This window comes from Odocoileus virginianus, chromosome 11 (assembly GCF_023699985.2).
Source record: "Odocoileus virginianus isolate 20LAN1187 ecotype Illinois chromosome 11, Ovbor_1.2, whole genome shotgun sequence".
Lineage (NCBI taxonomy): Eukaryota > Metazoa > Chordata > Mammalia > Artiodactyla > Cervidae > Odocoileus > Odocoileus virginianus.
This window is the reverse complement of record NC_069684.1, coordinates 27017674-27033232: the sequence shown is the minus strand read 5'-3', so window position 1 is coordinate 27033232 and position 15559 is coordinate 27017674. Positions and strand designations below refer to the sequence as shown.

At 49.4% G+C, this 15559-nt stretch overlaps 1 protein-coding gene and 1 long non-coding RNA gene across 8 annotated transcripts in view; one reads left to right on the top strand and one right to left on the bottom strand.

Annotated features, from left to right (window-relative positions):
* The window catches only part of KAZN (kazrin, periplakin interacting protein), a 1309273-nt gene that overhangs the window by 114133 nt on the left and 1179581 nt on the right, over nucleotides 1-15559 (bottom strand). The window lies entirely within an intron of this gene.
* Nucleotides 27-9206, top strand: LOC110124920 (uncharacterized). The gene is made up of 4 exons (XR_011490302.1): nucleotides 27-195; nucleotides 1672-1780; nucleotides 4884-6488; nucleotides 8890-9206. It is a non-coding gene; the product is annotated as an uncharacterized lncRNA (long non-coding RNA).

The following is a 15559-nucleotide window of genomic DNA, read 5'->3' as shown; positions in this document are numbered from 1 at the left end:
CATCACAATAAGAAGACCACAGTTTATCCCCTTGAGGTCCTGTGAGCCCCACTGAGTGGGGGATGGGGGCACCAGGCTGGAGCTCCCCCTCTGTCACGTGAAGAGGCCACTTGCTCCTCTGGCAACACTCGCTCAGGCTGGCACCCAGTGGGCCTGTGGAACCGCTTGGAACGTGCCAACCAAGGAAAGCTTCAGGTCAGCACTTTCCGGGATTTGCTGCTTTAATATTAAAATATTCATAAAGAGAAGTAATATCACTGTACACGGACTTCCTATCTGCAAACGAGGATTCACATTTGCTCCTGATGCTCAGCCAGTGCAGCACAGGGCAAGGAAAGAGCGTTATGTAGAATCAGGGCTGCCAAACTGCCGGAGCCCCCAAGACAGGCTGTGGGGTCTGCACCGTCCTGAGAGCATCAAATTCCCAGCAGCCTGCCGCCGCTGCGCTTCACTCTGCACTGATGTGATAATACCATCCACAGTCCATACTCAACACATGGCCCATACTCAAGGGTCCTCAAACACATGGTGCTTATTCAAGTGTCCCCAGTCCAAGACCCTGAGATAATGCGCTGCAATGAACTGCTGGGGTTCCTGACTCTTCTTTAATCTGGGAAGGTGCCCTTTGCCTTCTGTGGGTCTTTCATAACAAGCTGCCTGGCCCCCAACCCAGCATAGATGATGCTGTATGCTCACACTGTACCCCATCAGGAGGCCCCTAAAGGCAGTTTGTCCATTACTGATGATTTTCAATTAAATCTACACTTATTAACTCGTGTTCATCTTTTCCCCTCCATTTCCCGCTTTGCTTAATCTACTCTTATTCTTCTTTTGGATGTTTAAACTGTCCCATTTTTGCCAGCAGGAGCCTCTCGAAGCCAGTGCCTGGGTCTTTCCGACCATCTGTCTTTGGACGCATCCCTGCCTTTTAGAGCAGCAAGATGTTGTAGTCACACTCTGTTACTTTCCACTGCCTCACACCTGGATCCCTCCATGTGTCCAAGGGGCCCTGGCTCCTCCTCATGGAGGACAGCGCTGAGAAACAGCTGCAGGCACTTGGCGTATACACTGCTACTGGGGGTTCTGCCGCTTCCTGTCCCTTCCATGATTACAAATATATACGGCATCAGATATGCACACTGGGGACTTCACTCGTGGCCCAGTGGTTAAGAATCTGCCTGCCAATGCAGGGGACACAGGTTCAGTTCCTGGTCTGGGAAGATCCCACATGCCGTGGAGCAACTAAGCCTGTGCGTCACAACTACGGAGCCCACATGCCTACAGCCTGTGCGCTACAACAGGAGAAGCCACTGCAGTGAGAAGGCTGAACACTGCAACTAGGAGCCCCCAGCTCAAACAGAGGGAAGTCCCAGCGCAAACAGAGGGGAAAAAAAAGCATACTGACGTCCCAAATCCAATCCCATACATTCCTCTTTTTTATATTCCCTCCTTCTACAGACAGAATCTGGTAGCTGACAGAATGTATTTACTCATTAGCTCCATTCCATAACAACAAAATAATTCAAGGATTATCACACCAAAAGCACTGTCAACAAATCTACTAGGGAAACGTCAAGATATGCTTCTTGTTTTTCCCTTATTTGAAGCCTCTGAATGTATTCTGCAGTGTGGACAATAACTTGTTTCATATTCGTGATGTTTTATTCTCAGGGTTAATCCCTCTGCTGAGTCAGAGGGTAAATGCAGATGAGACTTTGTGAGCTGTACCTGAATTTCCTTCTATGGGGGTCACACCATCCAGCGTTTCCACCAACCATGGGTAAGGTGTGCCAAGAGCGTGCTTGTGTGGTTTTTGGATTTTTGCCCATCTGAGACGTGAGCAGTGATATCTCTGGGTTGCTGTAATTTGCATTTTCTTAATCTAACTACATCCTCTTTCAGCCCTGGGACCAAGCCCAGGGCCCACCCAGAATGTGCTAAGCTGGGTGTACCAGGAAAGGTAAAAGTGGGGGGGCAGTGGGCGGGGTAAAAAGTTTCACCATGCTCACCCAGCCCGGTGTGAACAGTGCAGTCAAATGGTGCCCCAGGTAAAACTCTGGCACCTGGGGAGGGAGAAGGAGTTCTCTGGGTGTCTAGAGAAACCTCAGAAACATGCCCTGCTCATTTCCGGAGTAAAGAAAAGGCTCCCTGTTGCCTTGTATAGGCCCAAGGAACATTCTGGCCTTCTGCTCTGATGGTTATGGGCAAGCTGCAAGAATCCTGCCAGGGGGCCAGGTGCTCCCTCAACAGAGCTTGGAGTAGGAGCTGAGGGTGTCAGCTGGAGGGTGACCTGCGGGCTGTCATTATTGCTAGGACTTCTTCCTGAGCCTGCATCTGTGCTTCCTGTGCTAGGCTCCTGGGTCAGGGGAAGATGTCTTTAGGAACGGGGGTGGTGGGAAGATCCGGCACTTGCCTCCAGCCTCCCTGCCAGGTCATGGGGACCATCTCTGGACAGCCCCGTGTCAGGTGTACCTTCAAGGTTTCGGGGTGCTGAAAACAGCAGCCCTGGCTCAGAGGGGACAAGCTGAGAGGCCTCATCCTTCCCAAGCCCAAGCCTGCCTGCCTGCCTCCATCCAAACCCACATTTTTAAGAGCTCAGGGAAACTCTGGGTGTCAACAGACAGGTGTGGTCTTTATGGTACAATGGTGAGGAGGGTAGGATCTAGAGGCAGAATGAATGGGCTGGGGTGCTGATTCTGGCTGTGCCAACCATCTGAGTGTCCCATGCAAATTCCTTTCACCTAGAACCTCAGTGACCTCTTCTGTGAAGTTGGGGTGATAACAGAACCCCTTCTCACGGGCTGGCTGTGAGGACAAAATGGGACATGTATCAGAGAGCCTGGCATATAGCAGGCATTCAATAAATGCTAACTCCCTCCAGGGGACAGCCCTTTCTGGACTTCTGCTGGCTGCCCAGGATAAGTCCTTCCTAACAGGTGCCTCACTTCTCATTTCCTCCAAGTGAGAAAGGTACCCTGGATGGGTCACCATACCTGGGGCATCATGGTTTGAGCAAGCTCGGGGTGTGGTATAACACTCAGTTAAAAAGGCATTGCTGTACCTTTCCATCCTAAAGTACTTAAGATGAAATCAAGATGAAACTGCTCTTTATGCCAAACACAGCCAGCCAAGATGGCCATGACTCCCACCCAGGACCACCATAGACAGTTGCACCACTGGTGCTCTCCCCCAAAGTGCCTGGTAGCTGAGCTGAGTGGGAGATAAAACCCAGCTGGTGTTCCGCTTGTCAAATTGTGTAGCTCAGCGCAGGGTCACAGCTACCTGGAGCAGAGGTACCTCTCTGCCCCCCTGCCAAACCCTGCAACAGGACTGCAACCCCTTAGGAATGTGGTCACACCAGGTGCTGCCTGCCAGTCACCAGGCGACAGGTCAGCAGGGCTGTGCTCAAGGTGGGGGACGGGGAGGCACCTTTCCTAATCTGTCTACATGCCTTTTTCTCCCATCCAAGTACTAATCAGGCCTGACCCTGCTTAGCTCCCGAGATCAGATGAGATCGGGTACGTTCAGGGTGGTATGGCCGTAGACTACATGCCTTTTTCGAATTTGCACAAAGGCTATTAAATTAGGCTAGCAGGAATCACATTAATTTTAATTAAAAAAATATGCATTTACAATCCACGGACTGGTGACTGGCCTATACTTCTTGAGGTAAGATCTTTATGTACAAACTGCTCCATGGAGGAGGCTGCTCTGACCCCTCTGGGAACCTGAGCCCCCAGGAACACCCTGCTCCACTGGGAGACACCAGGTCCATGTGGGTGGGTAACAACGGTTGCCTGGAAACCCCACCTTCTCAAGGCCTCATGTGCTCCTGCTGAGGTTTATGAGGAAAGCCACACAGGCTGGAGACAGGAGTCTCCTCTGGTCACCCCACCTTCCTCTCCGGCCTCCCCTCATCCTTCCTTCTGGAACCGCCACCCAAAAGCTTTGTTCCTCTGGTGTCAACTGGGGATGCGCTCTGTGACTCCATAGCATCCGTCTCCACCTCTGCTCCCTCCTGCTCAACAGGGCCTCAGAATGGTTTCTGAGGTGTCATACTATGTCACTCTATCGTGGTAAACATCACACCTTTTTCTGGTCCATAAAGAATGGAAGGGCCCATAGTGCCCTTGTAAACCATGATGCTGGCTGTGCATGTGGCCTCAGAGCATGCAGATGAACCTGGGGTGAGGGGAGGATGCTCTCTGGGCCACAGGGTCAGGGTGCAGGCGGAGGGACATTGCTCTCCCTGTCCAGGGGGGCAGGGGGCCCCCTCACAGCCACTTCCTGGTCACCCGTGTGAATTATGAACATCCTCCACACACAGCTTTGCTTATGCCTGCCTCTGACCTGAAGTACCTGGTCTGACACCTGCCCACCTCCTCACATCCTGTCTGTGGTCAAGGGCTATAGATTCCGTTTGTCTGAGACAGTCCCAGTTTGCTCTGATTGTTGGAGGACAACTTAAAAAAAAACAAAACACTTTTAATTTTATATTGGAGTATAGTTGATAAACAATATGTGTGTTTCAGGTATAGAGCAAAGTGATTCAATTCTACACATACATGTGTCAAATTATTTTCCCATTTAGGATGTTACATAATACTGAGCTGAGTTCTCTGTGCTATACAGTATGTTCTTGTTGGTTATTCATTTTACATATAACAGTGTGTACACGTCCATCCCAAATTCCCTATCTATCCCTTACTATCAGGACAACTTTTAATAGACCCCCTTCCTCTTATAAAACTAGTTTGGAAAATAAAGCATGCAATCAGTCTGAACTCAGTAAAAGAAAAATAATAAAGGAAGAATAGCAGATATTTAATTATTATTTACTGTTCCAACCTCTTCTTATGAATCACCTCATTTAATCCCCACAGCCACTGGATAGATGCTGTTATATGACGCCAATGCTATGATACCTGCCTATGGGGAAGGAGACGAGCAATTTGTCGAAGTTCAAGTGGAGGGACAAGCCTGGTCCTGACTCTACTACCCACATGACCCTGGGCATGTCATGCGACACCTCTGAGCTTATGTTCTTCACATGGAGAAAAGAATAGTGAGGATCTTTGTAGGATGCTGAGCTGGCCCCCCAGAGAAGGCACTGGCGACCCACTCCAGTACTCCTGTCTGGAGAATCCCAGGGATGGGGGAGCCTGGCGGGCTGCCGTCTATGGGGTCCCAGACTTGGACACGACTGAAGCGACTTAGCAGCAGCAGCAGCAGAGCTGGCCCCCGAGTGGTCCTGGGAAGCATGTGAGCCTACCGCCCCTGCGGAGTATACATTTCTCTGGGAACTCCAGCCAGGAAACTGCCCCACTTTGGCAGGATTGGCCCAGGCACCCAGTCCCTCTCCCTCTGGGTACCGCCCCAGCCCATTCTATCCTTGAAGGAAGTGATTCTTCCCTAATCTGTAGTCGCTTGACAACAAGAAAGGGGTGCACCTACCTACCTATGCCATCACCTGGACTGGGGAGGGAGCAGGGAATAAAACGCACTCCATGGTCATCCTGGCAGAAGACAAAGGTCAGGGCTTGGGATGGTCCCAACAGGTCATGAAACCAGAAAAGCCAGGCTGAGGAACGCCACCCACGACCAGGCCCTCCAGACCACAGACACCCTGTGTGCACGTTCACACGGGATGTGAGCCATCCCCCTGCTCTTGGTCCATTTCCTGCGCACCTACTGGGTGCCGGCCCATGGGCTCAGCACACATCCTGTCTCTGCTCTGCCCTGCTTTCCCAGCCTTGCTCACTCCTGGGCAGCCGGAGTGGGACAATCATAGAGACACACATTTCAGACACTGACTTCAACACGCTTCCAGCCTTAAAGCACTGAGTCAATAGCCACCTCCCCGAGGAAGGGGCAGTCCCGAAGGCTCCATATTGTTTTCCATCTTCTGCCTTCATCTCAGGTCACACGCTGCATCTGGTGCTGAACACTGGGTGGGAGACAGTAGCACCAGGATGAGCATCTAACCGGGCCTGTCTCTGGGGCAGCTAGGAGCCAAAACGGACCAAGAGAAGCATGCTCCAGCCTCTTTCTTGAGGGCATGACAGGTGTTAGGAACATTGACTGGTCAGGCAGCATCCCTCAGCTTGGCTTTTCTGGTTACGTGACCTGTTGGCACCATCTGAGCTCCGACCTTTGTCTCCTGCCAGTGTGACCATGGAGAGGATTGTGTTCCCTGCTCCCTCCCCAGTCTGAGTGATGGTGTGAGTGGAGACCATGCAAGGGGGCACCCCTTTCTCCTCGTCAAGTGACTGCAGAATGGGGAAGAATCACTTCCTTCACTTCATTCCCCACCTTCCGCCCGAGCCCAGGGTTTTTAAGTCTTTATTGAATTTATTTATTACACTATTACTTCTGTTTTATGTTTGGCTCTTTTTGGCTGTGAGGCACGTGGGATCTTAGTGCCCCAAACAGAGATCAAATCCCCACCCCACGCACTGGAAGGCGAAGTCGTAACCACTGGCTGTCTGGTAAGTTCTGGCTGAAGTCTGTTCTTTCCTTGGGTATCACTCTGCTGGTGAGGCCTGAATCAGAAGGATGATTCTAGATCTTCATGGCCCAGAGCTCCTCGGTGAGCAAGTTTCTCTGGAGGTCAGGGGCAGCAAAGGTCAGAGGCTAAGGACTGGCTGGTTGGCTCTGGGGTGTAGGTCTTGGTCCTGGGCTGGGGAGAGAGTGGCAGGCCTGGTGGCAGGCAGAGAGAGGCCCAGCTGCTGTGATGTGGGGACAAGCCATACTGTCATCACCTCTATCACCACTTCTGCAGTCAGCAGGCAGCGTTAAGCTGCTGACCTGGCTTTCTCAGAGGTTGGCTTGATCTCCTCCCCCCTCCCCCCCACGCAGATATTTTCCCTGCATTCTGAGTCTGCAGCTTGAGGTACATCACAACAGGGACTCATAAGAACACTTAGCCCAACCCTCCCACTTTCCAGATGAGGCCCACAGAGGCTGGGGGCAACCCTGCTGGAGAGCCCTGGACCCCGGACTGCCAGCTCCGACAAGCACTACTGCTTCTGATTCACAGGCCCAGCCTGTCACCAAGAAGCACATGGCAAATGACTCACCATTAAAAATCACGGAGACACAGTCATACAGAATGGACGTGCGGACACAGAGGGAGAAGAAGGGGGTGGGAGGAATTGAGTAGCAGTACTGACATAAACATACTACCATGTGTAAAACAGATAGCAAGTAGGAAGCTGCTCTGAAGCACAGGGACCTCAGCTCCATGCTCTGTGATGACCTAGGGGGTGGGGGTGGGGGTCCGGTGGGAGGGAGGCTCCAGAAGGAGGGGACGTATGTATACACACAGCTGATTCACACTGTTGTACAGAGGAGCTAACAACACTGTAAAGCAATTATCCTCCAATTAATTGAAAAAAAAAAGAATAAAGAGAATTCAGAAAGGGCTAAACACACAAACAAACCCCTGTTAATCATTTAAATAAGCAGCTGTGGGCTCCCCATGGGGCTGTGTAGGTCCTAGAGTCAGGCACACCTTCCCTGCGTTAAATTCCACCTTGCAGCAGCTTACTTCTCTGGCTCTCCATCTTCTCATCTGAAAAATGGGGAAACCTCTTTGAGATCATTCATGGGTTTTATAGCCTATGTGTTCCTGGCCCAGAGCACTATTGAATAAATATACAAAATTGCATTCATTACCTACATATTAAACGTAAGTATTAATCTTTAAAATACCATGAAGCCATTGGATTTTAACCTCCATCTTTTCCCTAGCATGGTACCTGGGCCCCGAGCTGAATCAGAACACTTCTTTCTAAATTGCTGAGTGTTTAGTTTCAGTCCAGTTCAGTTTAGTCGCTTAGTCGTGTCCGACTCTTTGCAAGAGTGTTTACTTTAGGGTTTCCCAAAAATGCCTCTCCTCCTCCTGTGCCCCCACGTCAGGCTCTGGGCACGAAGCTTGCCAGGTTGTTAGCAGCTTCTGTCATAGCCACTGGCCAGCCCATGTGGTTGGACCTATTTAAAGAGCTGGGCTGGGAGCCCAGGCCAGAGCACATGCAGCCTTGGACCTCACTGATCTCTGCCTGTTCGTGGAGCCCAAGAGCCTCAGATGCTCAGGTCCTGCCAGGACAGGGCTCTGCCCACCTGGGGCTGAGTCCCCTCTGTGGCCAGCATGAAGGCTAAGGTGCAGGCTGCCTGAGTGGGGCCCACAGAGCGATGAATGCCCTTCACTACAAAATGCCCCCCACTCAGGATTCCTAAGCCACCATACCCTCTTTTTAAAACACCTCTACAGATAATAAATAACATATAATAAACTGCACATATGCAACATGGACCATTTGATATAACCTGACATACATAAACATCCGTCACCCCAAAACTTTGCTCTTCCCCCTTGAAAGCCGCACTCCTGCCCCTCCTCCCATCTCCCAGGCAACCACTGATCTTTCTGTCTCTACAGATCAGGTTTCATTTTCTAGAGTTTCATGTGAATGGAACCATACAGGATACACTTTTTTTCTTTCTGGACTCTGGCACTCAGCATAATGAGTTTGAGATGTACCACGTGACTGCACATCTCAATAGTTTGTTGCTTTATTGCCGAGTGGAATTCCACCGTAGGTTATGTTGGTTTGTTTATTCATTCCTCTGTTGATAGACTTTTGGGCTGCTTCCAGTATTTGGCTATTACAAAGAAAGCTGCTAGGACCATTTGTGTACAAATCTTTGTGTGGATATATATTTCCTAGGTGAATAAAGACCTAGGAGTGGAATGACTGGATTTCCTATCTCATCCCACTGCAAAAAATTTCCATGTCCCCCATAGTACTGATAAGCCTCTAGCACTTATGACTTTGTTTTTCTATGTTCCTTATTTGCTGTTGGCCTTCTCCCTCCCCTGTGTGGCAGATGGTATTTTTGCAAAGATGGACACAATACTACTTCCCATACGTGCTTTTTATAGTGCGGCGTCTGGCTGGCCTTGTGGCTGGCCTGTCATCAACAGAATGTGGCGGAAATGACACGAAGTGATGCTGGAGATCGACAAGCCTTATAGCTCGCTCCTTGATTTCCTGGAACCCTTTCGGTAGGATCCTTGAGCCTGTGTAGCAGGTTTGATTGCCTTGAGGAGGGGCCACAAATGGGTGTTTGGGTTGTCAGTCTCACCAAGGCCCCAGACATGTGAATGAAGCTGGCTTGGACATTCCAGGGGAAAAGCCCACCACAGCAAGACCCCACCCACCCAACCCCATCCACCATGTGGAATTGAAAAATCCCCCAGCCAAAGAACTGCCCAGCTGCCAAGTTCCTGCCACATAAAATCACAGGATGTAAGAAAAACGCAGGTTGTTTTGAGACAGTAGGATTTGGGGGCTGTTTGTTACACAGCAGATCCACGAAAAATGGACCTTCTATCTTGCTCACAGATATACCCCAAAGGGCCAGAACAAAGCCTGGCAAATAGCAGAACCTCACTGTTTGCTGAATGAATAAGTGAGTGGGGTTCTAGGTAAGATTTTATCAACACTGGAGAGATTTCTACCGATCAGAATTAAAAGCAGGACAGGATCTGTGGCAGGTAGGAGACTTCAAGCTCAAACCCTGAGATCTGCATGCTGTAAAACCCGTAGGAACCTCAGTTTACCCAACTGTAAAGTCAGGCTAACTCCACCTACATGTGGGCAGGATCTGAGGAGGAAGTGAAGGTGGGGTGTGGAGGGCTCGGCTAGCCCAGGAGGCCCCTGAGAACGCTTGCTGGGTCTGACTGAACCTGTGCCACCTCTGTCCCCCCTTACCCCATGTTCCACTGAAGGCCCCCAAAGGCCTTGCTCTTTTCCAGTCTGACCATCATCAGGGGCATCTCCCAGGAAGGAAGCTCACCCCCAGATTCCTGTCTGAGGCCAGGACAGCATCCCCTGGGGACCCAACCAGGACTGAAGAGAATCACAGCTGAGGCCCCCGTCAAACTTGATGCCGTGTTCATGGCCACCTTGGGCTGGTGCCCACCATGGCTGCCCCAGAAGGGGGGCCAGTTCTGAACACCCTCCCCCCACCTCTGCCCTGGCCTGGCTCATGCCAAAGCTCTTCTCCCAGGACACAGGCCACTGTGACCCTCTCACTCTCTGCCACAGATTCAGGACCCTGTCCTGTCCATCACGACAAGATGGGCTCACACAGTGATGGAGGCCATGGCTTCAAACAGGTTTGAACAGGGTCTTGGGCAATGTCTTCTGAGAGGCAGCTCGAGAGCCTGGTTTTTCTCACACTGAGCTCTTCTCTCCTCCTCTTAGCTGATCAGTCTCTGGCCTTCCTGGGAAGGGAGTGGGGATTAACTAAAGCAGTGGCTCAAGGTCTGCAGCCCATGCTCACACCTTAAATGTGGTGACCGAGGCCACTGGCATGTCCTGGGGCTGAAGTGTGTTCACTGAGCCACGCAGGGAGAGGAGGTCGGGAAGACAAGCTCTTGGCTTGTGTGTCCCAGGGACCAGCCTTGACACCTCCACTCCCTGGGACAAACTCCAGGGCAAAAGCTAGGAATGAATCCACAAATCCTGGTGCCTCAAGGGGCCCCGGAGTGACACTCAAGAGTACTGTGCTTCCAAACCCAGTTCTGGCCCTCTGTCTTCTTTCTTCCCAATTTCGCTCCCTTCCTCTCTTCTGCTATGACCACCCCTAAGACCTCAGAATCAAGAGAATCTGCTAAGAACAGAAACCAGGGTCACTGAGGATCAAGTCTAACAGCCAGGAAACTAGAAAAATCCGAGCCTCTCTCATCCCCATTTTGTTAATGGGGAAACTGAGGCTAATAAACACTACTTATCTTCTAACAAGGGTTGTTGGGAGGGTCAATGTGTTCATGCAGCAAAAATAAGTCCAAGTGCTAAATAAATGTTAGCTGATAGCGAGTGAAGTAAGTCAGAAAGAAAAAAATATCATATATTCACACATATATATGGAATCTAGAAAAATAGTATGTGCATGCTACGTTGCTTCAGGCATGTCTAATTCTTTACGACCTCATGGACTGTAGCCTGCCAGGCTCCTCTGTCTATGGGATTCTCCAGGCAAGAATACTGAAGAGGGCTGCAACGCCTTCCTCTAGGTGAAGATCTTCCTGACCGAGGGACTGAACCTGCGTGTCCCGTAGCTGCTACACTGCAGGCAGATTCTTTCTCTGAGCCACCAGGGAAATGTTATAGATGATCTTATTTACCAACAGAAATAGAGATACAAATGTATGGACAGGAAACTGGGCAGAGGTGGGTGGGATGAACTGGAAGGTTGGGATTGACATATATACATGATTGCTACTGTGTATAAACAGGGAACTAATGGAATCTGTGGTGACCTAAACAGGAAGGAAATTGAAATAAGAGGGGATATATGTATACACATAGCGGATTCACTTTGCTATACAGTAGAAACTGAACACAACATTGTAAAGCAACTGTACTCCAATAAAAATTAACAACAAAAAAAAGCTAGCTGAGGTGGTTATTGCTCAAAAGGGATTTATTATGTGTTCACACCTCAGTCATCCCAGCTACAAAATGGGTGTATGAGGTATTTTTTCCTAAATAGGGAACAGCAATTGGGCTCTGATACTTGCTTCCTAAACAGATATGTGGAGGGTAAGTCCTGGAGGGTGTTTGTGTATTTGCAAACTAACCAGTCTTGCTACTTTTCTCAGGATAAATGGAAGACTGCCACAATCAGAACATTAATACATAATGTAATCTACTGAGAACTGGACTCAAAGCATTGAAGGAGACCCAGAAAGGGTAATTGCTTGGGGGGACACAGGAGCAGACTCTGGTCTAGGGACGCAGAAAGGGTGATAAAGGGTATGTGGAGGGAGGGACAGGAGTGGCTGCCTTTCCAATTCATAGAGTCAAGGACCCAGGGGGAAATCTCCAGACAGGGCGAGGAGAGAGGACACAGGTCACTCAGATGTAAAAACCTATAAAAAGCAAAGAAGCCCAAAGGGACAAGGTTGATATCATGTGGTCACCAGAACCCTGGATTCTAAGCAAATTCTGGATATGGTTCTAGTTAAAATTTTCTCTGTGAAAGACAATTATCACATAATATCACTTATATGTGGAATCTAAAAAAAATGATACACATGAATTTATTTACAAAATAGAAACAGACTCACAGACACTAGTAACAAACTTAGAGTTACCAAAGGGCAAATGTGCAGGGAGGCATAAATCTGGAGTTTGGCATTACCATACTCATATATAAAACAGATAGCCAGCAAGGACCTACTGAATAGCATAGGGAATAAGCATAGCATATTCTGCTTCTGCTGCTGCTGCTGCTAAGTCACTTCAGTCATGTCCAACTCTGTGTGACTCAATATCCTACAATTACCTAAATGGGAAACAAATCTGAAAAGAATAGATACATGGATATGTGTACCTAAAACACTTATTTGTACACCTGAAACTAACAACACTGTAAATCAGCTTTAATATAAAATAAAAACTAAATTAAAAAATAAATAAAACAAAAAGCTCTCTGTTGTGGATCCATAGTCATGGCCACCAACAAACTCCTCTTCTTGGGAACCAGAGCCTGAGAGCCTCTGCCCACATGATGCTGGGCATGGTCATGTGACTTGCTCTGGCCAATGAGACCTCAGCAAACAAGAAGCAGGAGGTGGCTTGAAAAGCACTCTTGCAATGCACTATAGCATCTAAGGTGCTGGTGATGGGCGAACTGGTCATACAGGGACTCTGCAACTTTTCTGGAAATCTCAAACTACTCCAAAGAAACATATTAAAAAAAAACATGTGCATCACAAAATGTGCTCTTTTTTGGGAATCTAGCTGCCATGTGAAGCAGCTAACCTTCCAGAGACACAAAGCCTAGACAGAGCTGCGACAGACAGCAAAGATTCTGGACACTTCTTCGACCTGACCCCAGATTATTTTCACTTGGATCAAATCTGGAGTCTAAGATGCTTTCAAGGGGGATCTGTTAACTGTTAAAAACAGTCACTAGCATATTTGGAAGATATTCTGTCAGTAGAGTTAAAACTCTCTGGAAGCTTCTACCAAATTCTAAGATGTACCACCTAAGCATCTTTGACATCAGGGCTGTGGAACAGAAGGGCCGGCTCCAGGGGCGGGGCAGGGGGCTGCAGCAGCTGCCAGAGCATCAGGCTAGATGGCCCGAGAAAACAGTGGGAGCTTCTGTGTATGACTTACTTATCAAAGGGGAGCATATAAATTCAACCCAGGGCAACAGACTGCCCAGAAGATGAACAAATCCTTTGATGCAAGGAATGAGACAAAGAATGGAGTGCGGATGTGGGAAGGGAAATAGGAAACATTAAGTTGCTTTTCAAACCCACACAGCGTTGGAGACAAGGATGTGTGTGTAAAAAAAGCAGGTGGGCAGAACCATTGCAGGAGTGATGACACATTATTCTATTCAACAGCCACTCGGGCCACCTACCGCCCCACTGTCGGCAGGTCTAGTTACTCTCACAAAGGCAGCCAAGACGTGGCCACACCTGCTAGGAACAAAAAGGACACTGGTGTCCCCTGCTGCTCAAGGCCTAGGACATTCTCTGCATCCCAGATCTCCTCAAAGCAGAATATCTGCGGCATAGATTCTTACCTGTCAGCCTGTTATGGTCATTAAAAAACATACTATTCAATGAATGTGCATTGAGTATGTTGTGGGTTTCTGGCGTGTCATTGGGTTCTGGGCAGGGCCTGGGTCTGATCCGCCTCCAAACAGTCTGAGCCACAGGCACAGGTTCTATTGTGGGGAAGCTTTCAGGAAACATTTGTTGAATGAGCAGATTAAATAATAAGGCTCAGTTCCTTCCAGGAGCCCAGTGTAGGACAGGTGACTCATTGTGAGGCAGGGACAAGGCCCTGCCAGGGCTTACTCCTCACGCTGAAGAGAGGAAACCTGGGCATCGTTTCTCCTTTGCCGCGCTCACCAATCATCGGCTTTGTTCAGATAATAAGGCTACATCTGTGCTGGGAGCTGTGCCTGGAGGAGCCTGGCAAGTGGCAAGCCCGACAGGAAACAGACACCCCGCACTGTGTGCTGAGTCCTAGGGGGGGTCAGTGTCTAGGGCTGTGAAGTACAGGCAGGAGGGGCCCTTACTAGCCTCTTCTTCCTGTTGCAGTAAATTACTACAGATTTGGTATCTTAGAGCTCTAGACATCAGAAGTCTGAAGTGGATCTTGAGAGGCTAACATCAAGGTGTGAGCAGGGCAACCTTCCTTCTGGAGGCTCTAGGAAAGAACCTGCTTCTGTCTTTTCGAGCTTTGAGAGTACATGCACATTCCTTGGCTTGTGGCCCCTGCCTCCATCTTCAACTCCAGCACTGATGGATTAAGTCCTCACGTTAAATCTCCAACCTGTTCTCTGACTTGCTCTGACTCTGACTCTTCTGCCCCCTCTTTCACTTTGAAGGACCCATGGGATTATGCTGGGCCCACAGGATCATCCCTCCACCTTAAGGATGGCTGATTAACAACTTTAATTCTCATTAGCCGCGTAAACCACCATATCCGTATGCTCTAGAAACTGGGAAGCAGACATATTGGGGTTGAAGGGGTATGATCCTGCCTATCACAGGCCCTCGACCCATCAAGTGCAGATGGCCCAGAAAGGTTCCTGGAGGAAGCAGAGCCTGAATCGGGAGTTGAAGGAAGAATGACCCTCAGGAGGTTGGGGGAGAAGAAAGGGCAAATGCAAAGACCCAGAGAAGGGAAAGGATCCACATGCATGTTGGGGAACTACACATAAATAACACGTGTGTCCACATGGCAGAAGGAGAGAGATGAGGCTGCAAGGCGAGGAGAGGGTGGGAAAGGGCAACAGGATCATCTTAACACCTCACTCCTCATACTTTCCTCCTGCTCAGAACCTCCATGTTCCTCAACCTTAGGGTCCAACCCTTGGGGTTCACCGTGATCATCTCCTACCACCTCCTACTGCAAAGTCTCTACCTTCCCACTCCCGTACACAGGCTGGCCTTCTTACCATGCTATATCCCCTACAGTAATACCTTCTCTGTCCCTGCTGAAGTCTGAAACTGGCCCAAACCAGGTACTGCTATGTAATCTTGGCACATTCATAGCCCACCTCATACTCAGGTGAAAATTAAATGAGCTAAAGTGTGTGGCATTTTCAGCTAAAAGTGCTCAAAAATGCTGGCTGTCACCACCACTATCACCACCAATAACATTTCAGGGGGTCCAAGAGGAAATCTATTTCATAACAGTTCAGTTCAGTTCAGTCGCTCAGTCGTGTCCGACTCTTTGCGACCCCATGAATCGCAGCACGCCAGGCCTCCCTGTCCATCACCAACTCCTGGAGTTTACTCAAACTCATGTCCATCGAGTCAGTGATCCCATCCAGCCATCTCATCCTCTGTCGTCCCCTTCTCCTCCTGCCCCCAATCCCTCCCAGCATCAGGGTCTTTTCCAATGAGTCAACTCTTTGCATGAGGTGGCCAAAGTATTGGAGTTTCAGCTTCAGCATCAGTCCCTCCAATGAACACCCAGGACTGATCTCCCCTAGGATGGACTGGTTGGATCTCCTT